The sequence below is a fragment of the Dermacentor silvarum genome, chromosome 11 (assembly GCF_013339745.2).
Source record: "Dermacentor silvarum isolate Dsil-2018 chromosome 11, BIME_Dsil_1.4, whole genome shotgun sequence".
Taxonomy (NCBI): Eukaryota; Metazoa; Arthropoda; class Arachnida; order Ixodida; family Ixodidae; genus Dermacentor; species Dermacentor silvarum.
Genome location: NC_051164.1, coordinates 20,298,801 through 20,309,371, shown reverse-complemented (window position 1 = coordinate 20,309,371; position 10,571 = coordinate 20,298,801). Strand labels below are relative to the sequence as shown.

Sequence of the window (10,571 nt, the reverse complement as noted above, 5' to 3'; positions counted from 1 at the left end):
GCGGTATTAAATGAACTCAACCTAACGCCAGCTGAATACCTGGGGAGGTTTGAAAAAGCATCTAAAAGAAAGGATGAAACTTGGGCTCAGTTAGCGTCTCGCGTTAAAACTTATTTGACCTATCACCTTCAATCTCGCCAGGCAAACACAAAAGAAGTTATGATGGAGCTTTTGGTCGCGGACCAAATGAAAGCTGGTTTGAGCACAGAAGGGCTTGAATATGTCCTTTTGTGGGAAGGCGAAGATTGGCTTAAGCCTGATGAGGCGGCGATAGTGCTGGAGGCTTTTGAGAAAGCGAAAGGACTAAGCGAAAGCGAAACTAAGCCAGCCACAGCAGCTTCAGCGCCACAGCCCGCAAAGCTGTTTGAGCCCGCAGAAGACAAATTTAAAGTGTCATTTATGTCACGGACAGGACCAGTTAGCTAGAGACAGCCCTAATGCCTGAGGTAAAGATTGGTAGCGGAAGTCGTTAACTGCACCAAAACAAACGGTACAGCATGTTTCCATAGCAGATGAAGAACCGCCGCCAGAGCCAGAAAGGATGCTGAGAGCTAGGGTAAGAGTCCTAAAGCAAACTCCTGATTCAGGCAGGTCAAACCTTAACCTTATCCCGATCGTGTGCGGCTATATAGAAATGGAGGCTGTGCTGGACACAGGTGGTGAGATAACGGTTGTCCGTGAAGGGTTATTGCCAGTCTTTTTGAGGAAGCCGTTGGGAGACTTGAGTCAGCAATCGGAGACACAATTCGAGCTAACCTGGCTTCGCTGCCCATAGGTATAAATCGCCCGGGCGCTGAAGGACAACTGCAAAAGAGCGAATTAGTACATGTGTGCAGTTACAGACAAGCTCGCAGGGGGCGTAGATTGTCTGCTATCGAGGGAGGATTGGGAACTTGCTGTCACGAGAAAAGGATGGGTTTGCTCGAGAACGTAGTACTTGTGTGGTCAGTGCAGTGGGGATCCGATCAGCCAAAATAGTGGACGGCTCTGGGCCCGAGTGCAAGCTTAACTGCAAAGAAAAAGCAGAGGAAATTCCAAAATCGGAAGAACATCGTTTAATGCAGGATGTCGTTAAGGTGGCCAGTCAGCAAAGGGAATTTCTAATGCCAATGCCGATGCATTGTGGGGCTCGTGGATTGTTCATGGGCGCCAACACAGTGAAAACGCAAGGGAAAGAGCCATGCTAGCCGGGACACACGTGAATGTTCCCGTTCACCCGATAGGTTGTGTGTGTGTGATTGTCAAGCCGTGGTGGAATTATATTTTTGTTGTTGTTGCTGTGTCTGTAAATATAGGACTGCGTGCAGACTGATTATATAACCTGCATGTTTCATTTCTTGTGCTGTGGTGCCGTGCAATGATTTTCTAGAAAGTGTCTTCGGCACATTTATTTATTTGGTACATACTGCCGGCCTGAGTATGTATACTCAAAATCATCTCACATACGTGAGATGATTTTGTTTTGCATGTTCGCCACCTTGAAGCCGGAGTCCTGGAATGAGGTTCCCCCAACTGGGATACAGGCTACGAGACGAAGAAACAAGCAAGCCTGCATCTTTCTTTTCATTTTCCTTGAATAAATGTTTATTCCTCCTCCTTTGTACTCTGGTACTTCTCCTCGCGGCGCTGTCTCGCTCCCACTGACCGAACGAGCGTCCGCTTCGGGCACACGCGACACGGGGGGCTCGGACCAGCGCGGTGGTCTAGGCGACTACCGGTGGAGCAGCGCGAGACGGAGACCACATGTTTTATTCATTGTTAGAAAGAAAGGTAAGAAAGGCACTAACAATATCTGACACAGGACATTTATTATGAAATAGAAACATGCCGCACCAAACAAATGCAATGATCACTTATATAATGTCCCGACAAAACACAGAGATTATTATATACCCAATATACACTCATTAGGAATCAAAACGCCACACTATCAAGTGCACAAAACGTGTACAATATATATATATATATATATATATATATATATATATATATATATATATATATATATATATATATATATATAGTCAGATAATACTATAAATAATAATAAATAGATCAATAAATGGATGCTGAATACAATTCCTACAAGCGGCAGCAAATAAAATTTGAATATCAGGTCTATAACAATTTAAAGCGATATGTATGTATATACATTATTATTATTATATGCACTTTAACAATAGACCGGTTATCCGAAGGAGTTTCGGACAAGCAAACTGTTAGGGGAGGAACAAAAACTAAAAGACGCACAAGGAAGGTACTTTTGTTGAAAGTGGTTCGTTGTTTCGTTATTTCCTTCTAAAAGTTTTTGTGCAATTTGGGCAAATATTTCTCTATAAATGAAATGCCGATCGCTCATTGGCGCCAATATATTCGCAATAAAATAACATGGTACAATCTTTTCAAGCTTCTGAACCGTGGCAGTGCCCTATTCGGGCAGTTTTCTTTCGTCAGGACTGCTAACATAGGGGCATAAATCAAACATACAATAAATAAAAAAAACACTAAAGATACATATGCACAAATTCATTTCATATTTCATATCACAAATTCTCATTAGGAAAAAAAAGCAAGACGCTTATGGCAACCGTATAGGTATGTTGAGCCATAAAAAGAAGCTTCCTCGGATTATGTAATATTTGTGGAAGCCTTTGTTACAAAATATAATTGCATGCTTTCAACAAGAGCCACAAAAAATGTTTACATGCGTTCGCGCTTGAAATGATACCCTCCACTGGCCATACAACGCTCTCCGATCATGTTTTGGTAGTGTGCTATCAAAAAAAAAAGAAACATTCAGCCTTGCGAATCGCATTCCTCACAAAGTCACTCCTGAATCGCACTGGAGATAAATATACACCCATGTCCTTAATCAGTTGAAAAATAATACTCGTTTTCGAAACAGTCAAACACAAGGTTTCTGAACTCATTTTCATAAAAATGTTAACATACTACACAAGTGCATTGGTAACTAAGCACAAGAAAAAGAGAAAATAAAAATAGAAATACAAGTACACAGCTCGCAGACCAAAAGTTCGCATATGTTAGGAGCGCGATTGCAGAAAAAAAATTTGAAAGGCGCTTTGGCAAGTTAAGTAGTCATACAACTGGCATGGCATGGCATGGCAAGAACTTTATTTTGGTCCAGAGAAACTAGGGCCCGAGGGCAAAAGCCCCCAGGCTAAGTCGGTGGCTCCGCCCACGTAGGCACCGGTAGGCCAAAGGCTTTCCCGATGTCGTGAGCCCTCCGGACGGCCAGGAGTTGATCTTGGAGGACTTCGCTGGATATGCGTCGACTCCAGCCCTCCTCACTGTTGAGGTCCGAAGCCCTTTGGTTGGGACACAGCCAGAACATATGATCAAATAGACACGGAGTGTGTGCACAACTTTTACATTCCGCGGGAAACTCCTGGTCAATTTTGTTAAGCACAAAGGGTGTGGAATAAGATTTAGTACTTGGGCTCATTTCAAATTATTGCAAGACTTCAGCCGTGAGTTCACAAAGGGAAGCGCATGTATACTTTTCGTCGCTTAGCAACACCCTTCGCCCCTACTAGAACAGTAACTGATACGATGCTGCTTAGTTTCATTTCACGAGTGTACTAAGCTTCATAATTATGCCATATGTGCTGTGCACAGCAATTATCTTCAACAAGATTAACAGGAAGAAACGTTTAGGTGTTTCTGTCTTGTAACAACACCTTCGTGACATTTCGCGATCAAGTTTCAATGGCGTACAGCATGAAATTAAATTTAGCGAGGAAAAATATATTCCTCACAAAACAATAATCTCTGATTGCTCACATTCACCTTCTAGAGTCCACTGATTAGCGCAGGAAACAATTGCCTTTCTAATAACTGATTTGATGGCTTGTATTGCATTGCTTCTCTCTTTCTTTGCGGAGCACTTGGCACAGCTTTGACAGCAATTTCACTTTGGTTGAAATGCCAATTCGCCATTAGTTCTGTTCTCAATTCAGCGGCATCCATGTCTTCGAAGTCGGTTGGCGATCCATCCTTTGACTCCATTTCCTGGGCGCAGGCAGCGAGGTCTGTTTGTGCGACTTTCTTGAATGAGACTTTCGTTCCAATACAGCAGATCGAGTTTTTGTAAACGCGGCTAGCATTCACATGCACAGCAACTTCAAGCCGTTTGGCAAGTTTCAAGGCATCGGCGGTCGCATTCCATTTGATTTCGCGTGGCGCAAATGTTTCAGAATGTCACTTTTTTTCGACGCCTTCACTGGAAAACCAGCCCAGACACTTGAACTCTTCGTGATTTTTTGAGGCATGATGAACGAGGATATGTATGTAAGTGTTACCCTGTTCGCACTATAAACATCGTTTCCCAGGGTTCCCCACTCTAAAAATTTCTCAAAAGATTTAATTTTGTTTGCACTGCTTTCACCAGTCATATTATGCTCAATGTGATCAACAATCTTTTTAGCGCTTTCCACAGAATTATGGTTTTTTTTCTTCAATCAGAAGATCAAGTGAAGTTCTTCCTTTTTCTCTATCTACCTTCCACACCTCAAGTTTGACACCCGGCCAGCTGATTATTGCAGGCACAATGGTCTCGACGTGAACGTCCTTGCCGCCTACATTTACCACTCTTTCGCGGTTGTCTCTGTACTCGGCCTCGGATAGCGAGCTATCAATCAGTTGGTCTACCACTCTGATGCGCTTGCGCAGAACGTCCGGCACAACGAAACTGGGTTCGATGATCAACAGAGGAACGGTCTTCATTCCATGCTCTTCAGCGAGGTAGCCTTCTCTCATATTTGTGAGTGCGTAGCAACGTAGGTTCGTTAAACTCGTTAACGTTCACCTCAACTTTGCGCCGCTGCTTAGGGTTAGCGCGGCAGAAAGGGCAAGGGTACCTGGACGACGCGGATTGCAAGCCTTGAACCACGAGCAAGAATTTTAAGTCTGATCCCAAGCACATGGAAACAGGCACGCATCATGCTGCTCCATAGTGACGCTGCCTGCTTTCGCGAGAGCGTTAATTTCATCAATCAAGTCTCCAAATGGCTCTCTGATTTAAGAATAGCTTTCTGTAATTTCAACAACTGCCAGAAGCCGATGCAATTTATAACTTTGGAGCTTTTTGTTGCTTTCTGTCAACGAGCAGAAATTAAAGTGTTGTCCAGCTTGTCCGCTTGCAAACGAGACATCCATCACCTTCGATTTTGTCAAAGATAGGTTGTCAGCCAAGGTCTTTAACTATCATTCCCCTATGAACAACGAACTCTGCAACAGCTGACTGAAGTTCCTCTACAAAGGAGACTTGGCCACCGGGTGACTTTCCGGGTATTTTAAATACAGTAGACTTGGCATCCGGTTTTTCTCTGTATGAGTTGATCACACGGGTAGGTTTGGCATGGTAGAGGAAAGCTGCTCCCAAAACACATTACTGTCTAAATGATTATCGAAAAGCGCTGCAGCTTCTCGGACACACTTCTTCTTTGGCGAAGTAAGGCTATCATAGTTCACTCGACCTTCCCGGTGATAGCCCGGTCTGACATTTCGCGCCACAGATATTCCACTGTTTCCATCTACTGTAATTTGGTGCAGCAGTCCCTGAAGGTGATTGACGATGAGCTGACATAAATCCAAACCGTAACTTTCGAAGATGCCTTCTAGTGCTTGGAGAATTGCACTGCCTGCACTGCTGCAGTTTTCTTTGGTCAGTATACTTTTGGAGCCTTCTCCAAACATTTTACATCAGTTCAGCAAAATATCTTTCTTTCCCAAAACAGACGTCAATCTTCTGTTCTCTGCTTCAAGCTGAAGGCACTTGTTCTCAAATGTACAAAGGGAGTCTTTGATATCCCCCATAGACTCTTGCGCCGAACCTTGTACGCGTCTGATATCTTCTTCCAAGGCTTGAATAATGACATCCTTGACTGCCTCTTGAGGCGCACAGTTCGCACATGCGTTTGCATCACCCTTCGTCTTTCTGTATTGAGATTCTACAGTTGTGCACAAACTCGTCAATCCGGTCTCCACTTTATGCGGAATAATATTTGGCAAGTCTATGCCACGCGGAAGGCATGGTTTCACAGCTTCAATAAACGTCTTATTCAGAAAATTCCGTTGACGGAAAGTATTTGAAGCCATATCATTAGTCAGTTGAAAAGTAATACTTGTTTTCGACAAATTGCAACACAGTTTCCTATTTTTTATCAAAATTTGATCATGCTATGCAAGTTCTTTAGCAGCTAAAAAACAAGAAATGCAAGTACACATTTTACAGAAGTCCAAAAATACCAATGGAGCTAGTGCGGATGAAATGATGATGACAAGTCAAGTCGTGCTGGTAACCTTCGTCACCAAGAATATTTGCATGCTCTCAACTGGATATCCACACAGAACGCGTTAACATGTTTTTTGTCGAGTAACAACATCGTTCACTCACACTGAAGACGTAACCGATACAACGCTGCTCAGTTCTGCTTCACGAGTGTACCAAACATAAGGTAGGTTCAGCATCGAGAAGTCCTTCGCTTCACACAGAAGCCAACCCTTGTGTCACTTTTCTTTGCCATTTGAGGACCCGTCTGAATATGTCCTAATCTAGATTCACCTTGGCAGATCCACCGGATCTACGGCTGTTGGCGAGCTTCTTCTAAAGCGCATGCAGGATTTCTTTGGATGCTGCTTTCAGCCGATGTTTCGATGGTTTGCTTAGATGGATGCATTCGGGCAGGGAAGCTTCATTCAAGTTCCTTTTGGGCACCGCGGTGTTGGTGCCACTTTTTACTAGGTATCCTTTCCTCTGTAGAGAATGAAATAAGCGGCGTTTATGTCAAAATATGGGACTGGAAAACGCCAGATAAACAAAATGGTGACAGAAACAATACAATAACTTTATTTTAAAGAAAAAGGTTACAACTATGCCTCCATTGATCAGAAAATAAGGCGCCAAATTTTATCCTTACCGAAGGTGGAGGAGGAGGAAAACAAGAGGTGAAAGTCAAAGAGGTTAATCAGATTAAGTGTTCGGTTGGCTACTCTGCACAGGGCGATGGGGTAAGAGCAGAAAAGATAAGAAAACGACAGAATATTAAAAAAAAGAACGCATCAGTTAGGATAGGAATAAACTTTATTTGTCCAGCGGTTATGGCTGTTGGTGCCCGGGGCTAGGCTGCCAGGGCATCAGTTTGTACATATAATATTTTTTCAACGAGCAAAATAACAAGGACTCAGTAACAAGGTTCAAGTATGTAAAGTATGTTCAAGTATGTTGGTGCCCGGGGCTAGGCTGCCAGGGCATCAGTTTGCACATATAATATCTTTTCAATGAGCAAAATAACAAGGACTCAGTAACAAGGTTCACGTATGTAAAGTATAAAGGCTGTAGCTAAACGTTTGTCAGACGTATCCCTTCAACTTTTTTTAGAGGTACGTTAGATGGATCCGGCGTTCTTTTTTAACCTTTTATAGAATTATGTCCAATGTATCTCTTTGGTTTCAGCATGTTTCACGTTAAGATATGTCGGGCATAAGCACTAGGAATACACCCTTTGCAATAAATACACCTTTTCATCACGTCCGAACGTTCCTGCCGCGCAGGCCGCATTTCGATGGGGGCGAATGCAACACCCATGTACACCCGTGTACCGCCCGTGTAGCCTGCATTGGGTGCATGTTAAAGAAACCCAGATGGTCAAAATTAACCCGGAGTCCCCCTCTACGGCGTGCCTCGTAATCAGATCGTGGTTTTGGCACGTCAAACCCTAGAATTCAAGTAATTAAATAATTAACTGCTTAAAGTGTAATTGCAGGAAACTAAAACTGTTATTTCAACTGCCTGAAAGAAACAGCTTTACTGGAAATTCGTTTGTAGTATAATTCTGCAAGGTCGCAAACATCTGCTGACGTTTTTTTTTTTTTTTTTTGTGTGTGAATATTGTAAGTATGTTGACTGTACTTTGTTGTGTATAACCTCGACAATACAATTGCCTTGATTAGCGATAAATTTGTTCTGTATAATGCACTCAATAGCATTAGCTGCTGAATTAGTAAAATTGTAGCAAATGGTTATTTTTATATGCGCTGTACTGCTGCGACTATGTGGGGTCAGAGACTTGAGATTTAAAACAATTTCAGGGAATATATCCAAATAATGGTTTGGTCCACCACGGTTCACCATGTATGGTTGATTACGTATATGGCTGTTAATTATAAAATGTACTGACAGCATATATATATATATATATATATATAGAGAGAGAGAGAGAGAGAGAGACGGTTGTACAGTTTGTGGTTTGCCTCCCGGGGATTCGAGAAATAGTTGGTGCGCCTCTGCAGGAACTCAAAGTTTAGTGACACACAGGAAAGAAGTTGACCATATTGCTGGAAGCAATGAAAGATGACAAGAATATACGAACCGCGCAGATTGGAAAATTATATGCATGGGACGCAGGAAGGCGGCTCGGAATTAGAGCGTGGCCCAGGAGATCGGCACCAACGCACAGCTGCGCCGTTGCCATCTCGGAGACCGTGACTAGAGCGTGGCCTCCGAGATTCGCTGGCGCGCGTGGCTTAATCTCGGAGGTTATGTTATGCAATCGTGCTGCAGTCAAAGTCCGCAACGCATGCAACACCGCTCGATCTGCTGCCGGCATGCCTTTGGCAGCTGCACAGACTATAGTGAACTAGAATACTATTATAGTTAATTATAGTATAGACCAAGGAGGTTCTTAATATACAATATTCCTGGTCTGGACAACCCAAACTAAACCAAGTGTTCAGTTAAGTAATACATCTACTTTACTCGCTAAAACGGATTCTAGGCCACACACGGACCGATCCCGTTGCTTTGTACAGGGTCCTAAATATTTAGCTGCGTGTGTTCGAAAAAAAAAAAAAAAGGTTTTGAACTCACCGCTGCACTGTTTTTGGTCAAATTTTGCAGACAGATCGCATTTTGGAGTCAACCTCGTTTAGTATAACGCTTGGCACGATTATTCGCTTGTTTTTTATTAAGACAAGGATGAGAAACTAGTTTCGTCCATGCGAAAAGTGGCGTCCACAAAGCCGGTCACAGCACAGACGTGTGTCGCCGCCTGCCGGCAGCTGCCAAAAGCAGCCGGTAGGCAGCGACACAAGTTTATGCTAGCGCCGTCGCTGCAGCAGCTCGCATCCCCATAAGTGCAGGCAAACTTGCATTTTTTCCTTAAAAACCAGGCAGTTATACTGTGCAAAGTGTTATACTAAATGAAGTCGACTCCAAAATGCGATCGTTCCGCAAAATTTCGTTAAGAACAGTGCAGCGTTGAGCGCTATACCTTTTTTCGAACACGCGTAGCGAAATATTCAGGACCTTGTACTCGCTACGGTGAATGACAAGGCGACTAGAAATCGAGAAACGTGCGGTGATATTACAGTGTACTAGAAGGATGTAGTGATAGCGATGCCGGAGCCGCTCAACGCGATAGCAGGGATACGTGAGCAAGTGTTGAAACGCCTGCGTCGGTGGTATAGTGGTTAGCATAGCTGCCTTCCAAGCAGTTGACCCGGGTTCGATTCCCGGCCGACGCAACTTTTTTTTTTTTTTCTTAATACATTTATTTTTATTTTCTGTTCTATTTAAACGTATATGGAGCCCTATCTAGGCAGTTATTTATACATGCCCCGTGGCAGCATGAAGTCTCAAAAACATCCGGTCCAAGGTTATTGCCATCGACTATGCCGACAGAAAAGTGTGCGTTTTCTAGTGCGCTTAATGTACGGGACGCTTTTTCTCACGTTACCCGCCGTCTTACCTTAGCGGCTTTGCCATTGCGGGGCTGGGCTCGAGGTCCCGGGTGCGATCCCGGCCACGGCGGCCGCATTCCGATGGGAGGGGAATGCAAAAACACTCGTGTATATATATACTAGTTGGGTGCACTGCAGGTGGTCAAGGCAAGGTTAATCCGGGGTCCCTCACTACGGCGTACCTCATAAACAGATCGTGGTTTCACCACATAAACCATAGAAAAAATTATATCATGTATTGATTACTTCTATTATATATAATTTAATGATTAATTTGTGTTGGCGGGACCGACAGAGTCCAAACCGATGAAAACACGTACGTGGGTCACCTCTACCCACAATCAACATCCTGCCTGGGTCTTCTGAACATGGCAGGCTTGCGCACTTCTCTTGGGAGTCCGACCTCTGAGCGTTTCCTTTATAATACATTTATCTCCCCCTCTGCCGAACGCGCTAATTAATTAATTAATTAATTAATTTATTTATTTCGTGTACACTCAGACCCTGGCGCATTAAATAGGGGAGTGGCTACATCAAAAACAGAGGAGGAGGCGGGAAGGCGATTCTACTCAGCAGATGTACGCGGAAGGAATGAATGAAACATGGCATTGGTTTGGCATAATGTAATTCCGACTTTGTTATTGTGGCCTAACCTTGATGAAATGTTTTGAGGAAGGGAGATCAGTTCATGGCGAAGGGAGGGATGATAAAATATCTTGTGAAAAAGTGAAAGTCTAAGGCCTTTACGGCGAGAGGCTAAAGATGGCAAGCCACGATTCAATTTTATTACAGAAGTGCTGGCAGTTCGG

General features: G+C 43.5%; 1 non-coding gene across 1 annotated transcript; it reads left to right on the top strand.

The window, feature by feature from the left end:
• The first annotated feature begins 9,474 nt into the window (after nucleotides 1-9,474).
• Nucleotides 9,475-9,546, top strand: Trnag-ucc (transfer RNA glycine (anticodon UCC)). Its single transcript has one exon. It is a non-coding gene; the product is annotated as a tRNA-Gly (tRNA).
• The last annotated feature ends 1,025 nt before the right edge of the window (nucleotides 9,547-10,571 follow it).